The sequence below is a fragment of the Gopherus evgoodei genome, chromosome 7 (genome assembly GCF_007399415.2).
Source record: "Gopherus evgoodei ecotype Sinaloan lineage chromosome 7, rGopEvg1_v1.p, whole genome shotgun sequence".
NCBI lineage: Eukaryota > Metazoa > Chordata > Testudines > Testudinidae > Gopherus > Gopherus evgoodei.
Genome location: NC_044328.1, coordinates 115,976,965 through 115,989,862, shown reverse-complemented (window position 1 = coordinate 115,989,862; position 12,898 = coordinate 115,976,965). Strand labels below are relative to the sequence as shown.

The window sequence follows — 12,898 nt, the reverse complement described above, 5'->3', positions numbered from 1 at the left end:
AGGCTTACCACACTTACAGTCCAACAAAAGCAATCAAATTCAAATTCACTCCACTAGCATCAAAGATGAATTTGGCCTAAATTTTTTAATGGAAGGACCACCAGAAATTATTCAGAAACAATTAAATGAACATCATTCATTTTAGCCCCTAACATTGGACTACTGATTAAAAAAGCTAAACTTCCACTCCAATTACTATTTTCAATTAGGAGAGGGTAAGAAACTTGCAACAATTAGGATAACATAAGTTTGAATAAGTTGGAGGGATTTCATTTTGGCACCTTTCAGATTTCCAGCATGAAGTATTAAGTACCGTACATACTTGTTCATTAGCCTGTTCGTTTATAAGCCCTCTCCCCCCCCTCCCCCCGAGATGGATAGGTAAAAAAAGCAAAAAAACCTGTATGACCCTTTCACAAGCCTACCCTGTATTTCAGGGGTTGGCAAACTTTGGCTCCTGGCCTGTTAGAAAAAGCCACTAATGGGCCACTTCCTGCAGCCCCCTTTGGCTGGGAGTGGCGAACCGTGGCCACAGGGAGTTTGAGAGGCTCTATGCCTGCAGAGGCTCCAGGTAAACAAAATGACAATGTATTAGATATTCAATTCAATGATTCCATAGAGTTTAAAATCATCAAATTTTGGTGTAGACCCATTTATAAGCTGACCCAAGCTCTTTGATGCTTCATTTATTTACCAAAAATATTTGGCTTATGAACGAGTATATACAGTAATAGGAAGTTTGCTTTATTTCAATTTAATAAACTGTAGATACTGAAAAAAAATAGCTTTCCCTGTTCCACTACACCATTTACTGGACTTTGCATTTTGCTCCCTTTCAGAGAATGAATGATTAAAGCTGCAAAACTATGAGGTTAACTTGGGACAGGCAAAAGGAGTTATTGGTAAAAATGTAGGTCAATACAAAAGCTAGGGGTCTTTATCTACTTCTTCCTATCAAGTAGAACACTACTCACTTTTTGGAAAAATTAACTCTGAAGTGACAAATATTCTAGAACCATCTGCAGAAAGCAGAGGTAACTGGCTGTGTTTATATATAGACACTAACAATGGAATAGGATCTCTCCACCTCTCCCCTTGTAATGTTCAAATAGTGATAGTATTTCAAACATGAATGAAATATGCCTTAATATTGAATACCGAAGAGCCCACATTCATGAATTGCAATATGCTTAGAACAGTTAATATTTTGCATTTACCATTGGAGATGCTAATGATTTTCCTACATACACTAATTAAAAATGTGATTAAACTGGCATGTGTTTAAAAGTGACATTATGGGATTCCTTTGTTCATCATCTTCCTTCCAGATCAAAGGTACTTGTTTACAACATTTAAGAGTTTTGATCCAAGTGGGTAGTCAAATTTTGGGGCTTTGGGGACATTTCAGTTAGGAAGAGAAATTGGCAATACTCATATTTCTTTGATGCAATCTTGTTTATTTACAAGGAATGTATGAAGTCCTGGTCTCTGAACACAGAAGGAATCAAATAGCGGAAAATATCTTTTTGCTCACAGAGCTAAGAGCAGCCTTTTCAGCTTGCACCATCTCCCCAGGTGTCTTTCAGATCTTACACCATGCTTTCAGCTGCTCCTTTGGGCTGTCTGTATCCCTCTGGTCCTCTGTGTTCTGTCTTCCCTCCTCTTCCTCCCACACACCCACTCCTCTCTGCCTAAAACAATATTCAGCAAAACTTCTTGGGCAGGTTCAAGTACTCCTTGTGTCCAAGGTGCATTCACGCCTATCAATCTCCATGATGTTTTACCTCAACCTGTAGAAAAGGTTTCACCCAGTTCACAACAAAGATGTATTTTCCCCACTGCAGTGCCAGCCCTGCAAACGCTAACTATTTTTTTCTCCCAGGCTCAACAACACCAGGAATGTAGGTTCCACAACTGGAATTTAGTTTGATCTAATGTGTGAGCCAAAAACAGAACCCAGTCCATGTCACCATATAGCCTCTCAATAAGAAGAGAGTACTAAAAATGTATCCAAGAAGTTTCATTTCCCTCAGAAGACATGCCTACAATGAGAATCCTTTCATTCCCTGGAAAATGTCAGGCAGAAAAATTCAAGTTCTGTTGTACCTAACAGCATGTTTTTGCATTACCATGCAGTAACCTGTGAGTTAGAGGGAAAGATTTTCATTGGTACAACCAGCAAGCCATCTAAAGGCTGCATAGCACTGTAGGACCCCGTATTGATGTACACAGCTCATGGAAGTACACAGAGTCATCCATTTACACTCACATAGTTTCACAGGTGCAAATGAATTTTGCACAACTGACTTCTGAAGAGCTGGCTTATAAAGGTTATGATGTTAGAAATAGAATCAGAACTGGAAGGGACCTCAAGAGGTCATCTAATCCAGTTCCCTGCACTCAAGGCAGGACTAAGTATTATCTTCTAGATCTAGACCACCCCTGACAGCTGTTTGTCCAACCAGCTCTTAAAAATCTCCAATGATGTAGATTCCACTACCTCCCTAGGCAATTTATTCCAGTGTTTAACTACTCTGACAAATTAGAAAGTTTTTCCCTAATGTCCAATCTAAACTGCCCTTGCTGCAATTTAAGCCCATTGCTTCTTGTCCTATCCTCAGATGTAAGAATAAATTTTTCTCCCTCCTCCTTGTAACAACCTTTTATGTACTTGAAAACTTATGTCCCCTCTCAGTCTTCTCTTCTTCAGACTAAAGAAACCCAATTTTTTCAAATCTTCCCTCATGGGTAATGTTTTCTAGACCTTTAATCATTTTTATTGCTCTTCTTTGGAGTTTCTCCAGTTTGTCCACATCTTTCTTGAAATGCAGCATTCAGAACTGGCCACAATACTCCAGCTGAGGCCTAATCAGTGCGGAGTAGAGCAGAACAGTTACTTCTCATATCTTGCTTACAATTCTGCTACTAATAGATCCCAGAATGATGTTTCCTTTTTTTTTGCAACAGTATTACACTGTTGATTCATATCTAGCTTGTGATCCATTATAACCCCCAGATCCCTTGCCGCAGTATTCTTTCCTAGGTAGTCATTTCCCATTTTGTATGTGTGCAACTGATTGTTCCTTCCTTAGTGGAGTACTTGGCATTTGTCCTTATTGAATTTCATCCTATTTACTTCAGACCATTTCTCCAGTTTGTCCAGATCATTTCGAATTTTAATCCTATCCTCCAAAGCACTTACAACCCCACCTAGCTTGGTATCATCCACAAACTTTATAAGTGTACTCTCTATGCCATTATCTAAATCACTGATGAAGATATTGAACAGAATCAGACCCAGAACCAATCCCTGTGGGATCCCACTCATTATGCCCTTCCAGCATGACTGTGAACCTCTGATAACTATGCTCTGGGTACAATTTTCCAAACAGTTATTTCAAACCAGATAATTTAACAGATTGTCAAAATGTAACATTCACAGGAAAATGGAGCAAAGTGAATTTGTACAGAGATTTTGCTATGTCAGACCTTTTACTATGTCAGACCTAAAGGAACCGCTGCAGAATCATTCATCTGCAAATGGTCATTCAGGATCCTTTAGGATGAAGGATACATTTACTTGCCTATGAAGTCTGTAGAGGAGTTGTCATTCTGACAAGAATTTCTCATCAGAAAAACTCGCCCTCCTTCCTCCCATGCAGATCGGGCTCAACCAAAACATTTACATCAAATATGCTGCATTTTTAATTAAAAAACACTAAAAAAATCTGAAAAAACCCAAACCATTTGAGTTTATTTGAAATGTCAGTTTTAAAATTTAAGTAAATTTTATTAAAATTAAAATACCCTAAAAAATATATTAAACAAAACATTCTGGTATTTCAGAACAGCTGGAGAATTGGAAAAGAAATCAGTTATTCACGCAGCTCTAATTCTGATACACTTGCTATGCAAACTCTGCTATACAAACTAATTTGTTTTGTTTTATCATCATCTGAGGAAAGTAATGTAAGCATCCAAATCCCATTTGAATTTCTTTGGGACTTGGGCACCTAACGGCCTTGTAGTATATTGAAAACTGTGTTAAAATTATAAACAATCACTTTAAATTCTATGGGGTTTTCCTGGTCCTTCTTTCAGGGTAGGTGCTCAGTAGGGAAACATGTGATCTGGATTTGCAGAGCCAGTCTAGAATAAGGTGGGGGTGAGTTGTGCTTCTCTGCTGTACGAAGCAGCCTGTTTTCCTCTCTGTGTTATGGTGTGTGTGTTAAAGTTCTGAGTTTTAAGAAAAAAGTAGTATCCTGCCACATACTGAAGTGTCCATGCAGACCTTGCAGCCACATGCTAAAAGTTCTGAGGTGCATTTTGATCGACCTCACTTTGAAATGGGACTAGATCAAAGCACATGAAAGAACTTTTACCGTGTGGTTACGTCTACACTTGCAGAGTTTTTCCGCTCTCAGTTTCAACAGTGATAGTGAATCAGTGAAAGAAAAGCGCTGACTTGTGTACTCACTTACTTGCACAGGCATCAGAGTTTACATTTGCAGCACTTCCATCGCAGATGAGAGCAGCGCACTGAGGGCAGCTATTCCACAGTGCAGCTCACTCCATTTTGAGGATAGGTCTTGTAGGAAGAGTGTGTATGGGCAATCGTGGGGCATCCTGAGTCCCTGCACAGCCTCTTCTCCCCAAACACTGATCAGCTCCAGTAGCTCAACATTGCTCCAAGCAGGAGATCGTCACCTGACCAGATAAGTGAGCACTTGCCAAGAATACAGGAAGGAGAATTTCAAAGTTCTCAGGACTTTACAGGGGATGTCTGTTTATGTGGTGTCAGAGCAGCAGAGCTGCTGGACAGAATGGTCACCTAGCCAGTGTGAGATAGCCTCTGGAGGCTAAAAGCTGTGTAAACAGGAAGAACGTGTCTTCCCTTGCATACCACCACAAAAGCATACGGTAAGAGCTGTACACCTCTCATGGAGGTGGTTCTCTCCTTGCAGTGAAACTTCTGAATTTCACCGCAAAAAGTCATTGGCAAGTGTAGAAATACCCTGTGACAGCAGGGTTCACATGGACATTTAATACTTTGCAGTGGACTAGAGTAGATTTACACCCCAGCTTGCCACAAACTGTTTATGTAGACAAGCCCTCATTTGCAGGCTGTGAACATAACAATTGCTTAAGCTGCTCATGAAATTCCAGCCTAAAGGTGTTTGTCTGTGCCATTCAAAACACTATGGCCCATCAGTTATCTGACATTAGGAACACTTTCTTCAGATGTTGCATTGCTATAAAATAATCACTACTAGTTCTGAATTGAAATTCAATGTCTCTCTGCCTATGAAAGAAAGTCACAAGAACAAAGGAACAGGGACAGGCTGCTTTCTAGACATGTAAATATATTTTACTATCTTGCAGTGGGGTTATATTCTAGGCTCATAGGCTGAGTAGAGGATTCCTTTGTATAACCGAACTTCAGTGCAGTCAAGTTTTGCCCATTCAGTGTGGAGACAGTTCATTGGTGTTTACCTCCATTAACTGTCAACTGCCTCCACTTAAGGAGAAATTTAAATAAAATATGGAGATATACCTATCTCGTAGAACTGGAAGGGACCTTGAAAGGTCACTGAGGGCTTGTCTACATCAGAAAGTTGCAGCGCTGGTGAGGGAGTTACAGTGCTGCAACTTAGGAGGTGTACACATCTGCAGGGCACCACCAGCGCTGCAACTCCCTGTTTGCAGCGCTGGCCGTACTCCCGTTTTGTCTCGGGTGTAGAGGATCCAGCGCTGGTAATCAAGTATAGACACTTACCAGCGCTTTTCTTGACCTCCGTGGAATAAGCAGGTTCGCAGCATACCTGAGGAAGCCTCTGGTAATCAAGCTGGTCTCCTTCCCCGGCTTGCTCTCGCGTTCCCCGAACCCCGAGCAAGCTGGTCTCCTTCCCTGAGGTTTGCTGGGTGGTTCCGGGAACGCGAGAGCAAACCGCGGCGAAGCTGGTCTCCTTTCCCGGTTTGCTCTCTCGTTCCCCGAGCAAGCAGGTCTCCTTCCCTGCGGTTTGCAGGGTGGTTCCGGGAACGCGAGAGCAAACCGCAGCGAAGCTGGTCTCCTTTCCCGGTTTGCTCTCTCGTTCCCCGAGCAAGCAGGTCTCCTTCCCTGCGGTTTGCAGGGTGGTTCGGGGAACGCGAGAGCAAACCGCGGCGAAGCTGGTCTCCTTTCCCGGTTTGCTCTCTCGTTCCCCGAGCAAGCAGGTCTCCTTCCCTGCGGTTTGCAGGGTGGTTCGGGGAACGCGAGAGCAAACCGCGGCGAAGCTGGTCTCCTTTCCCGGTTTGCTCTCTCGTTCCCCGAACCCCCGAGCAAGCAGGTCTCCTTCCCTGCGGTTTGCAGGGTGGTTCGGGGAACGCGAGAGCAAACCGCGGCGAAGCTGGTCTCCTTTCCCGGTTTGCTCTCTCGTTCCCCGAACAAGCAGATCTCCTTCCCTGCGGTTTGCAGGGTGGTTCGGGGAACGCGAGAGCAAACCGCGGCGAAGCTGGTCTCCTTTCCCGGTTTGCTCTCTCGTTCCCCGAACAAGCAGGTCTCCTTCCCTACGGTTTGCAGGGTGGTTCGGGGAACGCGAGAGCAAACCGCAGCGAAGCTGGTCTCCTTTCCCGGTTTGCTCTCTCGTTCCCCGAACCCCCGAGCAAGCAGTTCTCCTTCCCTGCGGTTTGCAGGGTGGTTCGGGGAACGCGAGAGCAAACCGCGGCGAAGCTGGTCTCCTTTCCCGGTTTGCTCTCGCGTTCCCCGAACCCCCCTTGAAGCCGCCCAACAGCGCTGCAGTGTGGCCACATCTACACCACTTGCAGCGCTGGTTGCTGTAAGTGTGGCCACTCTGCAGCGCTGGCCCTATACAGCTGTACTAATACAGCTGTAACAACCAGCGCTGCAAAATTTTAGATGTAGACATGGCCTGAGTCTAGTCCCCTGCCTTTAAAGGAGGACCAAGTACTATCCCTAACAGATTTTGCCTTAAATCCCTAAATGGCCCCCTCAAGGACTGAACTCTCAACCTTGGGTTTAGCAAGCCAATGCTCAAACCACTGAGTTATCCCTCGCCCACTAATTCAATCTATAGTTCTTGATACAGGTGAACTGTGAACCCAGAGAACAGTTTTCGCCCTGAGCAAAATACACTGTGTACGGTAACTGCCATGCACGCTACAGAGGGCTCTGTGCAACTCATGATACTGCAAGAAGCAGCAGCCTACTAGATTTTACAAGACTATCTGCTTTGAAAATAAAGTGGTCATTTAGCAAGGTTCTCTCTCTTTCTCTCTCTCTCTCTCTCACACACACACACACACACACACACCCTTTGCCAACTCTAAAGGGAGTAGAGGAATCCATTTAAATGGCTTTTAAAAGGCATCTAATACAGAATCCTTTGTACTATACAATTTTTTGGTCTTAATACACAGCCTACTTTTAACACCTAAAAAAACCCGACTTGAATCTTTAAAAGCCTTTAAAATGGGTCACATTATTCTTCACTAAAGAAGATTCTATTCCAGTGTTAATTTAATCAAAGCTGCTAATTAATGTGTGACATTGATTTAACCTTGAATTCTCACAGGAAATTTAATCTAATTATGAGGATGATTTACCAGCTGCAGGCTTTGAGAAGGAGAGGAGTGGAATGGGTTTGTTTTTAATCTGAACAAATACACAAAGGAGGGACATATTTTTAGTGTAACATGACCAGAGTTTGGGGCACAGCTGCTGTTCATGCCAGAAGCTGGGAGTTAAATCAATAAGACTTGAAGGGTTATTGCGAGACAGTAGTAATCAAACTCTTCAGAAATAAACTTCAAGTCTCTCACTGCTATCCAAGCTGAAAGCTCCATCTCTCACCAGTTTCTCTTCAACTACCCATCACCCCACACATTCCTGTTGGGTAAAGGAGCTTTCTCAAACTGAAAGTCACACTTGTCATAAGAATACACGGTACACCATTTATAAGAGACAATGAAGATTACTAAAAATGAAAGTAGCAAAGGATGCATTTACACGTCAGTTTTACTATCTGCATTTGTTAGTAGGTGGGGTTCAGTCAGTTTCACTATTTCCCTCTCTAGTCAGTTAACAAGAGAGAAAATGACTAATTGAAAAGACCCTTAGAAATAAAGTCTTTTCTGCTGTTTAAGAAAAAAAAAGAAGAAAAAGAAATCCATAGAAGTTTCAGGACATGCTGCTAAAAGGAGGGCTCTATCAGAAAGTGATTTTTTTTCATTAGTCTATTTTAAAACATTCAGTTTGATGACTCCCCTTTCACTCAGATAAGCCCTGGTATTACACCTTGTGGCTATTTATGAAGGAAGCAATATAAATACATTTGGTGTTATACAGGGTTGCAACTAGATTTCCATATGTTAGACTTCTTAGTCTTACACTTGGATATACCCTTTTGCCCTTATAAGTTTCCTCGCAGACCAAATAATTTTTCCTGGAATTATAAAGCATGTTGGACAAACAGTAACTGAGTTATAGGTGATGAAAGTGTAATACACAAGATACTTCTTACAATGCAAACTTTGGAGAATGACTAAAAAGTGGCTTGGCTTTAGAAGTTTGAACTCTTAGGCTCAATCCTTCATAACTAGCAGTGCACGGAGTATCAACGTCAGTTTAAGATGGACACAGTGAAAATATTCGTAAAACAGCTGGAGCGATCAATCTATTTTATAGATTAAGAAAATATTTACAAGAAGGTTCAATAAACGCAGCTACAGAATTCCAGAATGGGGTTTATCCAGTTTCAAAACTCAACTTTTTTGGGGTTGGGGGGCAGAGAAAGACTAGTTATTGCCTCCTGTTAAATTCTCTCTGCGAAGAGGTGCAACATCACTGGACTGAATGTTTACATGAGATTGAGTAACATTTCAAAAAGGCTTTTTCATGTGGAATCAATTAATCCTTCACCACAGCATTAGTGAAATGTTAGTCTTTGGAAGGAAAGAACAAGCAATGAGTCCCATCGCTCAGACTAACAGCCCTCCCAAACTCTCTGAAGCTCTCTGTTTCTCCACTTGTCATATTCTTGCTTCCAAATCCTCTCAAAGCTTTTCTAGTTTTACTATTAGTAAGAAAATTAACACTTTATTAGCCCAACCCCCTACTGGGACCATCTGCCTCCTCCCCTGTTCCTGTGAGGCTTGACCACTTCCCCTTTTGGGGAGCCTATGTAACACAAGGAAAGTTTTTTGCACCCATTCATCTCTGCAAGCATGGAGTCATTTCAGGATACTGACATAATCATAAGCTCCACAAGCATTCTTGCAGCTAACACGATTTACTGGCAAGGCAATGTGGTAGGACTCCAGCTGTACAAACTTGCAAAAGGGAGTTACGCTCAAGCTTCCTTCTCATCAGCCTGGCTCAGCCAGCAGCACTCTTACCTCTGAACTTGTGAGTTCAGCTTCTAAACTAGGATTTAGACTTGAAAAGTGGAAAGCTAGTACAGCCCGAGGGAAAGCGCTTGTGGGGAAGGAAGATGGAGGTGTTACACTGCCATAGGGATTTGATCCTGACAAACTCCAGTCTCTGACAACTGTCCAGAAGCAATCTGAAGACCGTATTACAATTTACAAAATGAGCCATGGATAAACCCAATATTTCCTCTCTAATCTTGCATTCTAATCCACAACACTGTGTGCGAGCTACTGCAGAGTCTCCAAAGCAGTCACTTTCACAAATTCAGTAATACTTGACATTTTTATATTTACCTACACAGTTCCTGTATCACCAGGATCTAACTAAGAACTATGCCTTGAGATGATTGGCATATGAAAGGTGCAGTACAAAGCTATTCCTACCCCTTATTTTGCTGGATTTGGGCATATAACTACTCCATCAAGACAAAGAGGAAGGAGTGTGTTTAAAAACCAAGGATAATTTAGTTCTTGACAGTGAAATATGCTTATTCACTGTATATAACATAGTAAGGCACAGTTATGTGTGTTCATTCCTTATACTAATTCCAATTTAAAACACAGTTTCAGTAGTACTACCCTGAACCAATTTAACCTGGAATTGTGGAGAACATGTTTTCAGATTAGGTAGCATTTCTTTTTTTAAATTTTCCTATTTCGTCAATATTTAGTTGATTTAATGCTTACAGCTCCCAAAATGCAAGAAAACAACATGGTAGAGAACTACCTGCAAGAAAACTACAGAAAGAACATGAGCATTGGCTACATTCTGCAATTCTGAAAACATGAGTACTGAAAGAAAAGGAACACCAGTTCCCTTCTCAAATACTGAATTTTTGGCTTTACAGCAAAAAAGGCAACACACTGAATTCTGGAGAACATTAGTTTGCATATTTCCATGACTACTTGCTAATTTTAGCAATAACTAGAGTAATTTTGTGATCAAATGTCGTTATCAGATATCGCTTAAATTACCATGCTTTATAAAGTAAGTGGTTTTAACATAGGTACATTTACCTTTTTATAAAATGGAAACTCCAAAAAAGTCCATATTCTCTCAAAAGTCTTAAGAAATAAGATGTACTTATAAGTGCAAAGGCTTTTGAGAGTGCACATCTGCTTAACTTGTAGAAGGTTCCTAAACATTTAAACATTAAGATGCTTTAGGAAAGGCGGAGAGAACAACTCCAGTAATTCTCATCTAATTGACTTCTGGGCACCACAAGGTTTTATTTTAAGATCTGTTCTAAAAAGGAAGGTTTTGGTCAGAAAAAGAATTGTATGGAAGCCCCTAAGAGCTCTAGTAATATTTGCTATAATAAAAATATAATGAACTCTCCCCCCCCACCCCACCCCCGTCAAAAAAAACACTGTATACTATTTGTTGACTTCAAGATTGCATACTGAAAATGGCTGAGAGCTGCTCGGGACAGTCTACGTACAAAAATCCAAGAAAAGACGGTTACTCACCTTTGTAACTGTTGTTCTTCGAGATGTGCTGCTCATATCCATTCCAGTTAGGTGTACGCGCCGCGCGTGCACATTCGTCGGAAAACTTTTACCCTAGCAACTCAGTGGGCCGGCAGGTCGCCCCCTAGAGTGGCGCCACCATGGCGCTCCATATATACTCCTGCCGGCCCACCCGCTCCTCAGTTCCTTCTTGCCGGCTACTCCGACAGTGGGGAAGGAGGGCGGGTGTGGAATGGATATGAGCAACACATCTCGAAGAACAACAGTTACAAAGGTGAGTAACCGTCTTTTCTTCTTCGAGTGATTGCTCATATCCATTCCAGTTAGGTGAATCCCAAGCCTTACAAAGGCGGTGGGGTCGGAGTGAAATGTGGCAGAATAAAACTGCTGAGCCAGAGGCTACAGCCTCTCTTGACTGCTGAACCAGGGCATACTGCGAAGCAAAGGTATGGACCGAGGACCAATGGAGCTTCGCGACAGATCTCGTGGGTAGAAACACGAGCCAGCAAGGCGGCAGATGAAGCCTGAGCCCTGGTAGAATGCACGTTGATGTGGCTTGGGGAAATATGAGCCAAATCATAACAAGTGGGGATGTCCACCATCACCCCAGATGAGATCCTCTGAGAGGAGAACAAGCAAGCCCTCCCTTTGGCCCGCTACCGGGATAGAGCTGGGGCACCTTAGGAAATGGTTCTGTCAGCACAATATAATGCGAGCACTCCACAGATGTCCAAGGAGTGCAACGGTTTTGCCCATTGCGTTGAACTGTGGGTAACATGAAAAGCCAAAACCACCTTAGGGAGGAAAGCCGGGTGCGGTCATAACTGCACCTTGTCATTGTGAAACCTAGTGTACGGCGGAACCCCCGTAAGAGTTCTGATCTCAGAGACCCGTCTGGCCAAGACTAGGTTGAGGTCCCAGGTCGGGGCTGGGCGGCGCACCCGAGGGTGCAAGCGCTCCAAGCCCTTGAGGGACCTCGAACCCATAGAGCGTGAGAACACTGAACGTCCATCTCAGCCTGCTGGAAGGTAGAGATGGCTGCTGAGTGTATCCTCAGCGCTGATACCGCCAGGTCCTGCCGCTGAAGGCCAGAGGCAGGCCAAACAGAGGGGATCGAGACCTCAGCAGGAGCAAGATCGAGCGTATTGCAGCTGTAAAAGAAACGCTTCCACCTGGCCCGGTACGTTGACCAGGTGGAAGGCTGCCTGTCACCCCGACTCAGGTATGCAGCAGCCACCGTGAGGCGAAGAGGCTGCAGGTCCGAGTGACGAAGCCTGTCGTTGCCCTGAGTGATGAGGTCTGGGCTGACAGGCCGAGTAACGTGGTATGTCAGCGCTGCCTGGACCATTCTGGAGTGATCATGATGATGCACGCTCTGCCCCTGCGGAGTTTGAGCAGGACCTAATGAACCAGTGGGAACAGTGGGAAGGCATAATGCAGTTGGCCTTTCCACGGCATCAGGAATGCGTCCAAGATCGATTCCGAGGAGAGATCTTGGAAGGAGCAGAACACCTGGCATTTCCTGCTCTCGCGGTGAGCGAACAGGTCTGGGTGAGGAAACATCTCCACTTCCGGAAAGCGGGACGCCTCATATGGGGCAGAGTGATCACTCGTAAGGCAGGAAAGACCTGCTGAGGCAAAGAGTTAGGACGTTCCAAACGCCTGGGAGAAAGGACGTTGCCAGCTCCATCGAGTGGGCCATGCCAAAGACCCGGAAATGGATGGCCTCCTGACAAAAAAGGGGGGGGGAGGACTATGTCCCCCCTGAATACTTATGAAGCACCTGGTCGTTGTGTTGGCTGTAAACACCGAGATACAACGGCCTCGCAGCTGCCGCTGGAACCCCTGGCATGCCAGGCGGACTACTCTCAATTTTTGGGGCATTGAGGAGGAATGCCAGCTCCCTAGAAGACCAAAGGCCTTAAGCTCAGAGGTGACTATGAACACTCGAGCAGAGAGATGAGGCGTCCGCCGTCAGGGGCAGTGAGCCGGACTTGGAGAG

The 12,898-nt window shown here is 43.8% G+C and overlaps 2 protein-coding genes across 9 annotated transcripts in view; one reads left to right on the top strand and one right to left on the bottom strand.

Annotated features, from left to right (window-relative positions):
* SUMF1 (sulfatase modifying factor 1) overlaps positions 1–12,898 on the bottom strand; it is an 87,165-nt gene that overhangs the window by 4,638 nt on the left and 69,629 nt on the right. The gene's annotated exons all lie outside the window — the stretch shown is intronic.
* Positions 1–12,898, top strand: part of LOC115655564 (histone-lysine N-methyltransferase SETMAR) — a 65,857-nt gene that overhangs the window by 21,014 nt on the left and 31,945 nt on the right. The gene's annotated exons all lie outside the window — the stretch shown is intronic.